Here is an 18,376-nt window from a genome sequence, read left to right as displayed (position 1 = left end):
CTCATTCCTTATTTGCCTTTTAAGTAAGGTTAACAATTCCTACTAATTTCAGTAAGGTTAACAAGCGCTACTCATATTGTTCTAAAAATCCACCTCATTTATGTTCCAATTTACTCAGTTATTATCTAAGTTAAATTACCTTGTTATTCTGCTGTGCAAAACACAGCGTGTGCTATCCTTTTTAAGGACTTTGGGACCTTAATTTCTGTTTCCACCTCTAATCATAATTCTTGCCTTTGTCCACCATATCTTCTTTTTTATGTTTTCCATTTTCCTTCTTTCTTTCCCCTTTTATTTTTTTTTCCCTAAGATGGTTTGAAAATTCCTTTCTCAAGTGCCATGAATTTGATGAAATTTATTTGTGTTTGAGATTTGTCTCGTGCATCTGTGTGCTTGATTTCTTGGGCTTTTATATATGTTCAAAACTGTGCTTGTTAAATTTAATCCAGGATTTTACGATCCAGGGGTTTATTTAATGTAATTTTTTTATAATCCATTATTTTGACAGCCTTGACTAAATTACCCTGGGAAAAAAATTGCCCTCCTAATCATCCTATAACATTTTTTTAAGCATCAGCTTTCTTGGAAATATGATAAATGTGCTAGAATTATTACTTACTAGATTGCCAGTTGTTGGTAGGATGAATTGTATGATGATTTTTTTATCTTGGGCTCTGAAAAGTAATATCAGTTTTTTTTATACAAGGTAAGGTGATTTTTTTGTTGGACAGACAAGAAAATAGTAGTGAAAGAAGATGACTACAAAAACTATAAAGTACCTATATGGAAGTACATGAGTTGGAGAAGGATATTATGCTTTGAACCTTGACAGATAAGTGAAGAACAAAAAAGTTGACCAAAAAAGAGGATTTTAAAGAGGGTTTCAAAACTGTCTACAGGAGTCACTGTAGAAGATTTTAGCTGTGATTATACAAAATTTGAATTCTGGGATGTCAGAAGAGGGAAGAAAAGTTAGAACAGGAAGCCCATCTTATTATAGTCAGTTTGGGTGTAACAATGCAAGAGCTGGAGATATCAACTCTTCAGAATGTCTCAATTTCTCATGAGGTTTCGTTGACAGCAATTTAGGCTCTGAACAAGTAGAACTTTCTTTTGTTTTTGCCCAAATTTCTGTGCAGCTTCTGGTATTATTTACATTAAAATGTCTCTCATGATCCCATGAAGTTCTGAACAATGTGAGGCAAAATTTCCAGTGATTTCCACCTGCATGTTTATCTCTAAAAGAAGCAGTTATAGTACAACTATTCCAGATGCAGAGAAATGTCAACTTCAAATAATGATTAAAGAGAGAGACACTTTAATGGTAGAGCTTTGGAAATCATCAGTTTAAGATTTTTCCTAGACTAGACTATCTAACAAATTTTACAGAAAACAATGAAATCTCAGTACCTAACAGTTCACTATTTTTTTAAACAATAAAATTAAAACTCATTCTGCTGCAACCCTTAGACACTTCCCCTGCAAAATCCAAATGAAATATATATTCTTCTCTCTGGAAACAGCTGCTTTTTGCAGAAGCTCTATGTAGAACAAGTAGTAGGTAGTTGATTGCACTCAACTTCTTTTCATGCTAAATTCAAATAAGGCCTTTGGATATATGGAGTTTATTGATGACTTCACTAAAGTTGAACGAATTTTCAAAGCCAAACACAAAAGCAGCAAGTTTATACAATTTTTAATGCAAGTTTATGCACATAGACCTGCTTAGATATATTTCAGTTTCGTTACCAGGCAAACCTTTTCTAATCTGCTCAGAAAAAGCTTATATTAGAGTAAATTATACATGTATATTATACAGAGTAAAGGAGTTATTATTAAAAAAAACAAAAGTAAATCAAAGTCGTGTTTGAACTAATAAAATTCATTGTGATAGGCATGCACTCATAAACTAATAGATAAGAAAAAACAAACCAAAAGAAAACAAGAACATCAAAAAAGATCCCCAGTTAAACAAGTAAACAACAAAAAAAGAAATACAAAACCCAGGCAATTTAGTTGCACCTAGAATTTCTTCAATCTTATTTTATTACGTGTTCTTTGTAAGGTTGGTAGAAAGCATGGCAAGGAGCCAAGGCATGGTACAATTGCATCAATTACATTGAAATTTGTGGTTTGTTCTAGATCAAGACATGCAGGTTGTGTAAGAGATAAATCCCTGGTGAACATGACACAGTTACACCATACTGATAATATCTGGTTGTTGAGCTCTGCTAAATTGTTGTCCTTAGAGCTATCATTTTACTTAATTTACAGGCATGAATTGGAATCGGTTTTTTACATGACAAAGGCAACAGTGTTGCTTGGAAAACCAGAGGGCTCATTTGCAGTCTGTCAGGCTCCGGGATTGCTGGCAAAGAACAGAATTTTAGTTGTTTTTTTTTTTTTTTTAATGATGGGAAATGACAGTTCAGATGACAAAGCCAGCAGCGCGCTTCCTGTTACCAAGCAGATTTGCAGCAAAGAAAAAAATAAAAAATAAAAAAAAAAATTAATACACACATCAGTGCAATCTGAAAATATTTTCCACGGTTGGAAGTGCTGAGGTCATTTGCTGAGAACAATTAAACTCCCTCCTCAGAGACCTTAGAGACATCATAAAGCAGCCATGGAAATCGTCCTGTGAAAACCTTCAGTGATTTTGGACAGAAGTGTGTGGAGGGCAGAGGAGGAAAGGGCAGATGAGGGAAGGAGCTGAGGCCCTTTCAAGTGCTCTGTCACTCTGGTAGGCAGCTGAGGGTCTGCACGGAGCTGCCAAAATGTGACTTGGCCACTCTTTTCAGGGAGGGCTGCTTTGCTGTTTCTTCCCAACTTCTTCCCAACTTCTCCTTTTGGCCTTTACTGATTTATAAATTTTTATTTTTCCCCAGACCTTTTGTACTAAGTGAATCATAATTTCTCTTTTTTTGTTTTTGTTTTTGTTTTTTTTCCATTTTTTTTCTTCTCTCCATCTTTGACAGTAGTTATTCTGGTGTCAAGAAGTCAAGAGCATCCTTCTGTTTTCTCATACTTTTGGCACATCTCTAGAAAATATCCCTGCAAAACTCTTTTTACCTTCTCTATATTAACTCACAAATTTGTGTCTTGTGACACCCATGAGACACCCCAGAACAAAATCTGTGAAACACTTAAAAAGACCAAATTTTTCATGAGTTGCGCTGCTATTAAGAAGCATTCATAGTTATTTATTGATTTCATATGGTCAAATATTTCTCCAAAGATTAAGAAAAATGTTTCATTTCATACATTAACATTTTGTTAAGAAAAACATTTCTGGATTAGCATGAGACAGCCAGCCACAGAAGAGATTACCATGTAGGCAGAAATATTCTTTCCAAATCCTCTTATTTTTACATGTGTAAGTGGCTTTCTGTTTTCAAATATGGCAAATTAGTTCAATAGCATCTGGTCCCATTAAGTAATGAAAATAGCAGGTTTGTGGAGGGAAAAGGGTGGAGTTTTTGTGACTCCAAAATGGCCACAAATTTGGAACAAATGACCCCAGTTCTCTTCTTGAACTGACCCCAGTTCTCTTCTTGAACAAAGGTTTTCCACTTGTCTGTAGTCAAGTCACTCGTAACAAAATTTCATGAGACCCTGGGTAACCAGGGCCTAGCAAATCTATTGCTAGGATGGAAATTTCCAGAAATCATGTAAACAATCAAAAATGGGCTTTCAAAGTCAAATAAAGTACGTTTTCAGGATGGAACTATGCACACTGTGAAGTAGCTCTACCCAAAATTCACATTACAAGCTGTCTGACAAAACCAAAATCCCTCTGCTCAACCACTCCCGTGCAGTACAGCTCTCTGAGAGTGGGGGTCCTATCCAGAAATGTGACCTTTTGAAAAGAAACTTTTCAGAATGGCAAACCATCCTTGCCCCAGCTTCACAACAGTACTGCTGTTTAAGAAATCCAAGCAGAGTATTCAGTAGGTCACTATTCTCAGTATAGTTTATGACTTTTTGATAAGAACTGCCCTTTAGCTTTATTTTATTCTTTCCACTGGGGAAAAAAACCTTTTACCCTGAAATGTGACTTCATCCTCAGTGCATTTATGGTTTTTTGTTTTTTTTTTTTTTTCTGTGTTTAAATCTCAGGTTTTAGTCCTGAGATTAATGCTTTTAAATACAGTGGCCAGTGCCTGATAAAAAGACACTACAGAGCCAAAGCTTTTATTTCTATCAATAGACATTGTGCTAAAAGTGGACAGCCCCTCTCTTTCTACTAAATCTGGTTTTTGTATACTTTTTAACATTTGGACAGAACAGAATAAAGAAGAATGGCAGGGGATGGAACAGGATGAACTTTAAAGTCCCTTCCAACCCAAACCATTCTGGGATTCGGTGAAATTCAGTTGTGTGGGGCTCTATGTTTCTACATCTCAAAACAAAAAAGAAAATAAAAAAGAAAATGGGAGAATTGCACTTCTTTTATAACTCACAACATAATGAAAATGTTCTTTTATCCTCACATTAGAAAAATGTAGGTAGTATCCTGTATTTTTCTGGACTCAGCCCACACTCACTGGGTTTGTCTGATATGATGAACATTATAAGCATTTTATCTTCAGCCCCGGCATTTGTCCATATTTATTTATTAATTAGGTGTCTATATGGAACAGCTTTATTTCCTTCCTCTTTTGACCACTAACCAGCTCATTTCCTGGTTCTCAGCATTTCCACACAGCTACAGTCACTCAGGTAATAAGAAACTTTACATAATTGTTATCAGGAATTGTCAATAAACATGTATTAGGTAATCCTCTCTTAAAATTGCAATTTTCTCAATTTTTGTCCTCTTACCATGGTCTTTTGCTAGCTATAGTCTGTCATTCTTAATGGAATTGCATAATTTCTCATGTTATTTACCAAGTTTCATGATTTTAGGCATTTCAAGCAGGGGTTTGATACTAGAAACACTTTTTAAATTCACCTTTCCCTAGAACCTGTATAAGATAATCTATTACCACATGTTGTCCAGCCTAGCAGAGTTGGTGTCACAGCTTCCCATTTTTCTGTATATTCTCTATGTAGCTTATAGCTCTGTTTGTTACTTGTGAGATATCAGTGCCAATAGAAATATCAATATTAACCAATAAATTGTATTTTTCTTTACTATTCTGTGTCTCACAACTATCCTTTTCCTTGTACTATTTTGCAAGGAAAGAAGAATACTTTTTAAGGGGCAGGAGTGCTGAATTAATCTTTAAAAAGAGTTTGCTCATGGCACTTAGGAATGCAGAATATACAATCAAAATCACACAGACTTTTATAAGGAGTCTGAGCAAGGCCCAGTTGTCCACAGATATTTTGCAGCTTTTGTTTGTTGCAAAGAACTTGGACTACTTTACTTTTTATTTTAAAAAAAGTTCCCCAAAGAAAAGCGATAATAAAATAATTTCTTTCAAACATATGGAAGAATACCACACAAAAATTGCTATAATTAAACTGATTATGCTTCATTTTAGCTTACAAGTACTGTGAGTTTTATTTCCATCTTCATTCTGGCAAAAATCCAGCATGTTTGTACAGTGCTAAGGGAGAGAGATGTATGGGTTGTAGAGAAACACACAATACTGCCAAGAAAACTCCAAAACCAGGGAATTAAGGGAATAGGAACATCAGTCAGATGAAGATGGTGAGAGATGTTAGGCAATTTTCCCAGGAAAAAAAACATCTGTAGCAAAACACAATAATCATATGCTACTAATACTGAGGCAGGAATACAAAATAATTTCAGTTGTTAGGAGAGAAAAAAAGGAAAAACAAAAAGCCAACATGCGTTTTTTTTCAGTCCTACTCTCAGTCAGTTTGCTGATACATTATTTAATTTTACGAGGTTTTTTTTCAGTCACTGGTCTCAGATGACATTCTCCGTCATCAGCCCACAGCATTCCATGTTAAGAGGCTTCTGTTTGGATCCTGCTCTTTATAAGATTTCTTACAAATTCTTCTTGTGATTCTCCATTGTCCATTGATCCAAGCAGGCTTGCGGTCATGAACTTGGGCAGAGAGGAGAGAAGGTGTTTTTTTAGAATAAATTTATCTAAAGCCTCCCTTCTTTCCATAATGGTGACATTTTTGCGATATTACTTGAGGGCTAAAGCTCCCTGTGAGGCTGAAACCATTTTATGTCATTTACATTAAACTCACCATTTATCTAGAAGTTAAACCTGTACTTAACACTCAGCCTCACCCTGTAGAGCAGAATTTATTTTGAATGCCTGAAAACAATTAGTTATTTAAACTTCTGCCTGATAAAGCATCTTCCATACTAATACGTGCGTTTATAAGTGGATAATCTATATTTCAAAATTTATTTGACACACAGTTAAAGAGGCATTTATAATTTTACACCTTCATCGACATGTTAAAAATCAATTTTGACCTTGCTCTGACCTTAACATTTCACAGCAGGGAAATGAATATTGAAGGGCAAAATTGGATTTGTGCACCCTTCTTTTACAAGAGCCTATTTGGAGCACTCCTGCAGTCTACTTTGTGAGGCAGAAAGAACTCTCAAAAGGTTAAAAGCTAGCAAACAGCTACAGGGGAGGAGGAAGGAGGGAAAAGAGAGTCTAACTCAATATAATTTGTATATATTTGTATTATATATTTTTATTGTATTTGTATTATATATTTATATATTTGCATTATATATTTGTATTATATTTGTATAATAACCATGCATCCAAGAGAGATGATTTCAACCAGACCTTCTAATACTGAATCATCATTATACATTTTAGGAACATTCCCCAAGGAAAGACCAAGAGGATGCTCTATCTTCTTTCCCTTGGATTTTGCACAGCAGTGCTGATGCCACAAGAAGTCATGAAGGTCTGGCTACCACAGAAATTTGTAGCAAAATTTTCAGGGTGTGTTGTCTACATAATACTCAATAAATAACCTTGTGGGTTTTTTAGAAATTTAAGTTTTCTCTTCATTTAGCTGAAAGAAAATGAGAAACAAACCAAGATGTGTCCTTTGGGTTAAGCCTAAAAACTTACATCAAACTTCAGAACTGTTAGGCAAGAAAAAGGAAGATATAAAGACAAATCAGGAACAGCAGCGACTGGAGCACTAATCCTCATTGCTACCTCATGAAAAAATTGACATGTAACCATTTCGTCTTACCCCCCCCCGCCAAGGTAACTTCCTCCTCAATAAAATCCTGACTGTATAAATTTCACATTCTATTAATTGAGATAATTTTCCATTTTCCAAAGTCAAAAATATTAAATACACGTATATGTTTATTTGGATTCACCTGGGCTATTTCACCCTCAAATTTTCCACTTTTATTTCCCAAGTTCCACCAAGTCACAGATGAGTGTTTGCAGTTTGGAAGGGCAGGCCTTACACAGGTTTGGTGTTATACTGCCTTCAGAACCAGTGTTTTAGGATACATGCAATACATTTCAGCATCTTGCTGCTGAAGATAAAAGCATATGCTGAAGTTTGTGTCATCTGAACTGTGCCATTAACTCAAGATAAAGTTTACAAACAAGAGAAAAGAGTAGAGAGACAGAGTATTAGGGAGGCAGTCATAAAAAATACAAGAAGAATAGAATAACTGTATTTTTTTAGGAAAAGTTTATGTATGTAGGACAGGGTGTTGGGGGTTATTTGGCCCTACTTCTTTATGAGCTACTTATTCATTTGAGAATTTTCTCTCACCATCTGCATGACAAGCTGTTTGGCTGCAGTTATAATTAAAAAAAAGAAAAATAAAATTGAGCTTTATGTTTGCGTAATTTTAATTTCAGCACACAGTTGTGTTCTGTTTTTAAATTTTAGTAAAACTTTCCTTGCACAGCTTCATGCAAAGCAACCATGGTTCCTCCTTGACTCATTCCTCCTCATCTCGAAAACTCAGAAGACAAAAATCACCCTTCCACTGAAACCATAGTGTAATTTCTACCTCATTCAATTCCACACAGATTTATCTCTACAGGAGATAGAGCAAATAATCAGAATTTATTTCTCAGGTGCTTCAGACCTTAGCAAGATTTGCAGCAGCTGCTCTCCTCAGCCTTTTTTTTTGGCCATATTTTGCTGTTCGGTGTTTTCTGCATTCCAGAACAATTTAGGTCCTGAAGCAGTCATTTTGTAACAACCTTCACTCACATGTAAAACAAGTCACGCAGTACATGAAATTTAAACTAAGCCACTGTGGATGTTTCCTAAGCCTGGCATATAAGCTAAAAAATCTATATTCTGAAAACTGGATATTCACTTCTGCATCCATGTCCTTGTAGATGCAAGCTTGATAGTAAGTTTTTGGGTTTGGGGTTTTTTTTTTCTTCCCCTTTTTATCCCCCCCTTCTTCTTTCAGCTATGAGAATTCTCCCTTTTAAACTAGCTGGTCAGATCTAGATTTGGCAGTGGAAAAAAATCATGACACGTATCATAAGCTTCAGCTCAGTAGCAAAGGTTTATGCCAGAGGCAAAGCTGCAGGCACAAATAAATAAATAAATTCAGGAGGCCTGAAAATTATATATTGGTGTGTAATGTCAGAGTTGCTGTGGAAACCATCTTACAACTTTTTTAATTCCTCAAAGAAAAAAAAAAAAAACCCTTTTTGCCACTTTCTCTGCAGAACAATATTTTAACTGATTTTAAACTACTGATGAATTGCTTGAAAGGCCGTGAGAGCTTGAGGTGTTCAGCCTGGAGAAAAGAAGGCTCTGGGGAAACCTTAAAGCCCCTTCCACTGCCTAAAGGGAGCTCACAAGAAAGATGGGGACAGAATCTTTATCAGGGCGTGTAATAAAAGAGGAAGAGATGCTGGTTTTAAACTCGAAGAGGGAAGAGCTAAAACTACATGAAAGGAAGAAATTCTCTATGATGAAGGAGGTGAGACACTGGAACAGGCTCTTCAGAGAGGTGCTGGGTGCATCATCCCTTCAAGGTGAGGCTGGACAGGGCTGTGAGCAGCCTGACCTTGTTGGAGATGTCCCTGCTCATTACAGGGGCTGGGCATGATGGCTTTTAAATGTCCCTTCCACACACACACACAAAAAATTTCTTTGATTCTATGAATCACTTTATAGAATAAAAAGAAGCTCAAAGGCAGCATAAAGATCCTACATGTTAGTTCTAGTTTTTAGAAAGTTAAAGTTTTTTTTAGAAAATAAAAACAATTTTAAGAAAGAACACACTTCTTCTTGCACAGTCCATGTTCAACCTCCTTGATGAAGTGATTTTGACAGCAGGTACATTTAAGCCTAGCTCTACAACCCCTGTGCAGGTTTAGCTTTATTACATTTGTTCAGGTTTCTGATCCTTGCTAACAAGCAGCACAATTTGTTCAAATGGCACTGCTTGTGCAGGGTAAGCTTTCTGGAATGAGCAAATTAGCAGAATCCTGCCTCATTTCTCAGCTGTGGACTGCTCTGCTGCCTTTTTCCTTTGAATCAGGTGACTTTTGAACACTTTTGAGGAGGTTGAAAAGCTGTTCATACATAAAATGTGGCAGCTGAGTTGTATGATCTCTCTGTTGATGCATATACAAAAATAAACCATTCAAAATTAATGTGATTCATTAATAAAAATGCATATGACTGTTTCTTGTATGCATCCTGGTAATTGTTAAAATTATAATATAGTATTTTACATATTATTTCATGGCAGCTCATTGTTGCAATGAGTATGGCCACAGTTAGAGAGTTTGCAATGAATTCCTACAATACCAAAATAACAGTGAGTGAAACAAAATGGTGATAACAACTAAAGGAATACAGTCAATAAAATACCTCTTTTGGCTTAAAAAGCATCCAGAGAGTATCCACACTGCTTTATTTCTTCTTCTGGTAGATATAACTTCATAGAAAACAATGCTTACTGCAGAATCAGGGTGTTTTTCTTACCATTTTGCCTACTGAAAATAAGGGTGACCTCTCATTTAACAGTTTCAGCCTGAAACTAAAGTATCACTCTACAACTCTTTTGTGATGTTAAGACATTAAAAATTGCGCTTACAGGGAGTTCTGTATATTTTAGTGTAATCTCGCGTGGCTTTTTACTGAAAACCAAACTTATGCATGAAATTGAGACAATAAAATTTTAAAAGAATTTCAGAAAAATAATCAGCAAGTCACCCTCAGAACTTAAAACTGAAGTATGCAAAATGTAAACTATGATTAAAATAAGTCACAACAGAAGAAAATGTCTAAAAACAGAGCATATATATTTTCTTACAGGTTTTTTTTGCTTTCTTTTTAATAAGATTTCCTGTGTTTTTATCAAATATATAGAATATTTTCATTATATACCACAGATTTAAGGAATATAAATCCCTGCTGAAGAACCAATTTATGCCCCTAAATAATATAATATAATATAATATAATATAATATAATATAATATAATATAATATAATATAATATAATATAATATAATATAATATAATATAATATAATATAATATAATTAATTAATAGAATAGAATAGAATAATATAATAATATAATATAATATAATATAATATAATATAATATAATATAATATAATATAATATAATATAATATAATATAATATAATATCTAACAATGTAATGTATAACAATATAATATAATATTTTGGAGTACTCTCCTAAAATGTCACTTATGGGGAGGGTGACGTGGTAAAATTTGGGATTTTTGAAAAGAAAGCAGTTGTAAACCTGTTGTGAAAAAGCATCATTTCTGTTAAATTTAAGAAGATGCAGAGTTATAAAAACAATAATTTTCTCCTATTCAAGGAGGACCACAGTTCTTCTTCTTCTCCTCTTTCTGTGTTTCAGCCATAAAGATCAGAGTGCAGCGAGTGATTTACCTCTGAAACTAAACCTGAGAGCTTTCCTGCTTTATTTTGCAGCAAGCAGTGGAGATGTTGGTTCAGGCAGCACTTAGTCAAGGGTCTTGCTTCTTCTCAGAAGTGGAATAAATCACATTCCTGGTATTCTGTGAGATTGGGAAGAACTCCACATTATGGATAGGTCTTCCTGGACCCCTTGAGCTTGTTCATTCCTTGTATCTGTGCCTTGAAATGTTGCCCTCAGCTGTTATGAGAGGAAAACCCTTCCTAGAACCTTTTATTTCATGTAAAATTGTCCTCTGTCTACAGAACGCAGAAAATTCTGGAGCAGCTGTTAATGACACACTAGCTCCAAACTTTTTCAGCTAATCATGGAACCATAAAATTGTTTAGGTTGGGAATGACCTCTAAGACCATTGAGCCCAACCATTAATCCGGTGTCCCCCACTAACCCGTCTGTGCTCTTTTTGGGGTCCCCTGTGGCAGGAAGGAAATTATGAATCTGACTCCATGTTCTTAGAAGACTAATTTATTATTTTATGATTTATATTATATTAAGGAATGCTGTACTAAAACTATACTAAAGAATAGAGAAAGGATACAGACAGAAGGCTTAACAAGAGATTAATGAAAAACTCGTGACCTCTTCCAGAGTCCAACACACCTGGATGGTGATTGGTCAGTAAGTAAAAAAAATTCACATATTGGTTAAGCAATCTCCAACCACATTCCAAAGCAGCAAAACAGGGAGAAGCAAATGAGATAATATTGTTTTCCTTTTTCTCTGACGCGTCTCAGCTTCCCAGGAGAAGAAATCCTGGGCAAAGTGATGCACGTCCTCAAGTGCCTGATCTCCACAGCTTTTAAATTCATCCCGCCCCAAGTGCATTTTTTAATATTAAATTGTACTCACAAGACCATTGAGGTTAGAAAAGACCTCCAAGGTCAAGTACAACCTTTGAGTTGGTGTGGAGGACCAGGTTCAACTGCAAGAAACTGGAAAGCTGGTGAGTACGGAGGAAAAATCAATTTACACCTTCCTCATCACCTTTCCTTCTCTTCTCCTCACTGCTCGACCATCAGTATAACCCAAACATTAAAACCACAGAATCACAAAACCCTTGAGGTTGGAAAAGACCCCCAAGACCACCCTGTGCCCCATGCCCACCTTGTCCCCAGCCCAGAGCTCCGAGTGCCACCTCCAGGTGCCACCTGCAGGCCTGGGCACTCCAAGCCCCCCTGGGCAGTGCCAGGGCAGCTCCTGAGCCCCCTTTCCATGGGGAAATTCCTGCTGTGCCCACCCTGAGCTGCCCTGGCCCAGCCTGAGGCCGTTCCCTCTGCTCCTGTCCCCGTTCCCCCCGGCTGTGCCCTCCTGGCAGGAGCTGTGCAGAGCCACAAGGGCCCCCCGAGCCTCCTTTGCTCCAGGCTGAGCCCCTGCCCGGCTCCCTCAGCCTCTCCTGGGGCTCCATTCCCTTCCCAGCTCCGTTCCCTGCCCCGGCCACGCCGCAGTCCCTCCATTGCCCGTGTGAGGGCCCGGAGGTGCCGCAGCCCTCGAGGTGCGGCCTCAGCAGGGACGGGCCCTGCCCCGCTCCTGCTGCCGCCCCCCGGCCGGCACAGCCCCGGGGCCATCGGCCTCTGGGCCCCGGGCACCCCTGGGCTGTGGCCGGCTGCTGGCACAGGGCTGGCACCCAGGACACGGCTCTGGCTGCCCTCAGAGCCTGGCAGGAGGCAGAGACCTGGGCACGGAGTCAGACACCCGGGCCTTCGATTGCAACCCATGGAAACAGCAATTACCAACTTTGTTACGAGCCACAAGGGTTTGAGTAGAATGTCAGTGAATTTGTCCCAGGGTGGAAATGGAGAATTTTGGGGTTTTTAGAATGGAGGTTCAGGAGGCAAGATGGAGGAATCTGGGCCTGCCCTGTCCTTCCTCCTGTTTCTTTGTGGCCTCCATCTTCTGCTGGGATGGTGGCACTTTTGGGTTCGTTTAGAGTAGAAACTCACTGTCTAACATAGGTGATAGGTATTGGGAAGTTATTGTAAATAAAGTACACTTAGTTTTTAGTAGAAAAAGATAACACTGCCCTGAGGGTGGTCAGTGTGCCACAATCCAACCCGCCAGACAGACCTGGGCGGGTCAGAGAAAGAATGTTATAGATAAGGAAAATTTTAAAACCTGAAAAGGCAGAACTGACGCATCTCAGCTTCTTTGGTCTTGGGGCTGGAAAAAAGAGACTTTCTGACACCTGGGGGTCACCTCAACACCAGAGACCTCGTCACCACAGCACCCCCAGGATCGTCCCAGCCTGGAGTGCTCCATGGCACTGGTGTGACCCAAGGCAGGGCCTGGCACTTGGCCTGCTTTTACTTCACCCTGTTATGTTTGCTTAATTATCATAAAAAAAACCTCAAACAATATTTAAGGTAGCAACAATTTTAATTAAATAGTTAAAAAAATATATATATGAATCAGGGATAATTTGGTTCAAATAATAGTGCATAAGCAAAAACAACTGCGGGGTACGGAGGGCAGAGTTCTTGACTCTTGCCCCTTCACGTACAAGCTTGTTAAGTAAAAGTCACTCTTTATATGCCATGTGTCAATGCTATCTCTTCTCATTTTCGGTTCGTCACTTTTCTGTCTCTGCTTTCATTACCACCTTTACCATGCATGCGCCACCACTCGGTTTGGTGGTCGCACAAGTCTTTGGGGGTCGTCACTGATGAAGGCCCTGTAGTCTTCTTCATTGTCCTTTAATTCACTTTTGGGTTACACATGCACACCAAGCCAGTACAATATAAGCTAAGACTAACATATCACTGCATCTACATATCAAAGCAATAAGTCTTTTATAATTAGCATTTTCTTGGACCCAACCAGGTTCTTGGTAATTTTTAGCAACTGTATCTTCAGCTTCTTTCCTGAGGTCTTTGAAAACATCTGCTGGGAAGGGGGGGTGGGTGGAGCCCCTCCTTTCCCTCTCTTTTTTGGCATTACAACTTTTAACTATTAAATATTTTATTATTCTCAAATAATAATTACTGTATCATTATTGATTACTGTTTCAATTTTTATCAACCCCATAGGCCTCATCCCATCAGTGCAGCCTGCCCAAATCATAAACAAGATATTAAATACCACAGGGCCCTGTACTGGAGATTACCACTAGTGAATTCCACCTGCCACTGGTCTTTAGGACCATCCACCCCAGCAATGTTTTAACCAGGGAAGAGCACAGCTGTCCAAGCCAAGAGCACATGGTTTCTCCAGGAAAAACTGTGGGACACAGTGTCCAAGTCCTTCCTGACGTTCTCAAGGCTGGACAGACGTCATCCACAGTCTCTTGCTCATCTATTCAGCAGGTCACTTTGGAGTAGAGTGAGGTCAGGTTACTCTCAGAAACAAAATATTTATGAGGTATATATTTTTTTCTTTACTGCATCAAAATCTGTTTGTCCAGCCAGAGCTACTTTGCTCATTGTCTTGTTTTGCACAGACCACTTTCTTTCAGCCCTTGATCGTTTTTCTTTCATTTCTGCCATGAAAGCTTAGTGGTTTTTGGTTTATTTTTTAGGAATGAGAAAACACCAGACAAAACCTCTGGGAAATCTTTCAAAGTTGTGTGTGGAGACTGAGACAAGGAAGTGCTTTGCACTGATAGAGTTGAACACTGCTTTGAAAGTGTCCTCCTGCTTCTCATGCCTGTTACGGTTTTGGCAAGGGGCATTCAATATAACTTTTTATTTCTTTAGATCTTCTTTAAAAAAGAAAGAAAAGAAATTACATATATTTATTTGCATGCTTCAACAAGCTAGAAGTGTTTAGCCCCCAAACACTCATGTCTGCTTGTCTTTCCCCTGACAATTAAAAGCACTTTGGAACTCTATTTTTCATGTCATTTATCCCTGTTTTCTGCAGTTTGAACTGATTGAAAGATGCACTTTGATGTCCTGAATGCAAAGCTTGTCACATGTAGCTCTGCCAATTATTCAGAAAAACAAACATCCTAAGCTAAAGGTCCTAACATTGTTTCAAAAAAAATTTTTGTGGCAGTGTGCAGATGCTTATCTGTGTGTGCAAGCTTATATCTAGGTGTCTGATTTCAAATTTGTTTCAAAATAAATATTCTGGAATATAGATTACATTTGAAAACATATTTTATAAATATATATAAACGTATATGTAACTATTTCAGATGTCTCTAATGAGAACAAAAGCAGGCATTCTATACAGCCCCATGCTTAAACATGTACATTTTACAAGTTTCCTAATAGATCCTAATAGAAAATAGATATTTTCATTATCTCTAAAAGTGGAAAATTATTCATTTGGAAGGAGCATTAAAGCCTTGCTGCAGTGTGCTTTGGCTGGTTAATAGAGTCGCTTTTCTCAAACACTTGGAAAGTGGTAGAGGACACAGCAGCTGTTCCAGGTACTTGCAAAAAGGAATTCTGCTGTTGCTAAAGCATGATTAAAGGGGAAAGAGCTACTAGGCTTATTAGGCTTTATTAGGTATCCACTAATAAAGACCATAAAATCACAGAGCCATAGAAGGGTTTATCTTGGGAGAGACTTTGAAGCCCATCTCATTTCACCCCTGCCATGGCAGGGACCCCTCCCACTGTCCCAGTGTCCAGCCCGGCCTCGGGCAGTGCCAGGGATGCAGGGGCAGCCCCAGCTGCTCTGGGCACCCTGTGCCAGGGCCTGCCCACCCTGCCAGGGAACAATTCCTCATTGCCAAGATCCCAGCCAGCCCTGCCCTCTGGCACCGGGAGCCGTTCCCCGGCTGCCGTCCCCGCGGCCCTCGGCAATTGTCCGTGTCCATTTTTGCCGCGGCCCCTCGGGGCCCTGCGAGGCCGCCCTGAGCTCAGCCCAAAGCTTGTGGTGCCCGGGTGAGCGATGGCAGCCGTGGCACCTTTGCTGCCGGCAGAGCTGCTCCATCCCTGTGCCCGTGCTGGAGCCTCCTCTGGCCTGGCTGCAGCTGCAGCTCCTTCCTAAAGGCAGAAAAGATCTTTAGATATTTAAGCATCAATGGAAAAGTTGCATTTGGAATGTTGGGGATGTGAAGATGCTGTTTTCCAAGTGGAATATCTGAGGGAAGATATGTATAGCAAATTTAGCAATTAACACATACACTTAGAGCCCTGATTTTGAGACTTTGCATCCCAAAGGCTGCTCTATCTTCACAACCATTGGATTGTTCTTCATTTAATCATGTTAAAAGAGGGAGGAAAAGTTCATCAGCAACCTGTATATCCCAACCAAAAATGACGCATTCCAGTAAAATAAGTGTAAACTGATGCTCTTTTACAAAAAACATGAAACAGAAAGAAATTGGTGGAAGAAATGGTTGCCTCTCCTCCTCTTCTGAATGCAGGAATGAGACTTCTCATGCTTTAAAACTGCATGAACAACCATGAAAAGTTTATGGTGGGTCTCCAAGCCCAGCTTTACCAAAAGCCTTGAAAACATTTCCATTGCTGGGTGGACCGGAACTTGGAGCACAAGAAGTGAGACTGCAGATTTGAAAGAGAATCACCTGTGGATAAATCATGAACAAATGTTAAATATTAGCTTTATAAGACAAGAAATCATCTAAATTTTCTGACTAAAAAAAAAAGCAGATGAGTATAAGCAATAGCAGAAATGAAAATCCCACAGTGTATTTTGCACTGAGTAGCTCAAGGTCACTAGAAATTTTATCAAGAACTTGGAAAAAAAAATTCTCCTTATTTACTATACAAAATAAAAATTAAAACAGCCTTAACTATCAGATGTTTCCTTGGGCATTTGATGATTATTTGGCATTCCCAGGCATTTTGAAAGAAAAGCCAATAAAACTAAACTAAAAAATCTGATAACATTAAAAAAGTGAAATAAAATGAAAATTATTAAAGGACACATATAAAACCATAAGGTCTCACACTAAATCCCAATCTTTAGGGATCACTGAAGCTGTGTGTTTACAATTGATATGCTATATTAACAATATGAAGTAATTAGTTAAAGACCACAAAACCACAAACTTCTGGGGTAATCTGAACATATTGAAATAAACTCCTAGCCCATCAACAAGGAAAGTAACACTATGAAAACAGCAAACATCTTTATAATGGCAGCTATAAGTGCAGAAATGGAGACTAGACTGTTAATAATATAGCTAGTAAAAGATAGACATGTTTATCTGAGCACTGATAATGCAGTTTATGATATACTTTATCTGTTGGGCACAAAGTGTGAAATGCTGTGGGGGAGCTAATAGTATGAAACATGATTAATCAACACACAGCAAGAAAAGCATCTGCTGTATAAAAAAGTGCCCACTAAAACGTTATATAATGTGTGGTAAAAATTAAAATAAAGAGAGCTGATAGTGAGATTGCTAGTGTGTGGAAATTTGAATAAAGATGAAGGAAAAGAAGGTTAATGAATATAGATCAAAGCAAAATTGCATATTTATTGATGAAAATAATCTTAGCAAGAAGCCCAAAGCCACTGTGACAATGAAAACTGATATTTAGCATAACTGACAGTTTAACACTACTTTTCTATTGCTAGGATGTAATCCATGCACCCTACCAGAGAAAATCAATTACTACTAAACCATGTATTTGTGGCTCAGGAAAGGTGCTGCTTAAAAGAAAAATTGAGTAATCTGAATCCCTCTTACTTTATCATCTGTGCATGGCACAGCAGAAAGATTCTGCTGCACAAGTAATCATATATATAATCCCATTACATCAGCTGTGACTATACATCAGTTACATGTATATTATGGCCTATTTTAAAATATATCTACTCTTTGAAATAGGCTGTATGCATCAGAATTTCTGGCAGGAACTGGGGAGCCAGAATTTACAGATTCTGAGGGATGCAAGCAAATAAACACACAGACATCTGCTTTTGGTGAAAGATTTTCTGTACATAAATACATGCAGGCAATTGACATTATACTTTAAATTTTATTTAACTCACAGCTTTAAAAAATTAATTTGTATTTTTATTTAATCACATCTCTTTTATTGAACTCAATTTTTTGACTTTTTTTTTTTTTTTTTTAATGGCAGAGTAGTCTCCCCGCTTTCAGCAGGAGGGGATTCCAGAGTGTGCTTCCAAATCTGGAAGCTCAAGATCACACTTGGGCAGAGTTCTCCTCTGGAAATATCAAATCTCCCATTGGCACAACAATAATTGCTGCAATCCAGGGAATTAATCAGTACAGAGCTCATCAGTGTGCAATTACAAACCTGCTGGATGCCACATTATTTGGTGAGAGATAACTTTAAAAATGAACTTAGAGACCCTTTTTGGGGACTTTCCTGCCAAGGCCTGCAAGCCCTTACATCTGGACAACTCAACTCAGACTTGGAAGTGCTGCAGAGCAATGTGGTTCACAAAATCTGGTGGAAACACCTGAGTTCAGCTTCTTGCTGGCTGTAGAATTAAACAAACAAATAAACAACTTCTCCAGATTTAGCTAAAGAAATTAAAATATTCAAGCCAACCTACCCACCAGTAGGGAAAATGATGCCACTGATCACATCCTGGTGGGAGG

The sequence above is a fragment of the Zonotrichia leucophrys genome, chromosome Z (genome assembly GCF_028769735.1).
Source record: "Zonotrichia leucophrys gambelii isolate GWCS_2022_RI chromosome Z, RI_Zleu_2.0, whole genome shotgun sequence".
Taxonomy (NCBI): domain Eukaryota; kingdom Metazoa; phylum Chordata; class Aves; order Passeriformes; family Passerellidae; genus Zonotrichia; species Zonotrichia leucophrys.
Note: the sequence above shows the minus strand (reverse complement) of the source record.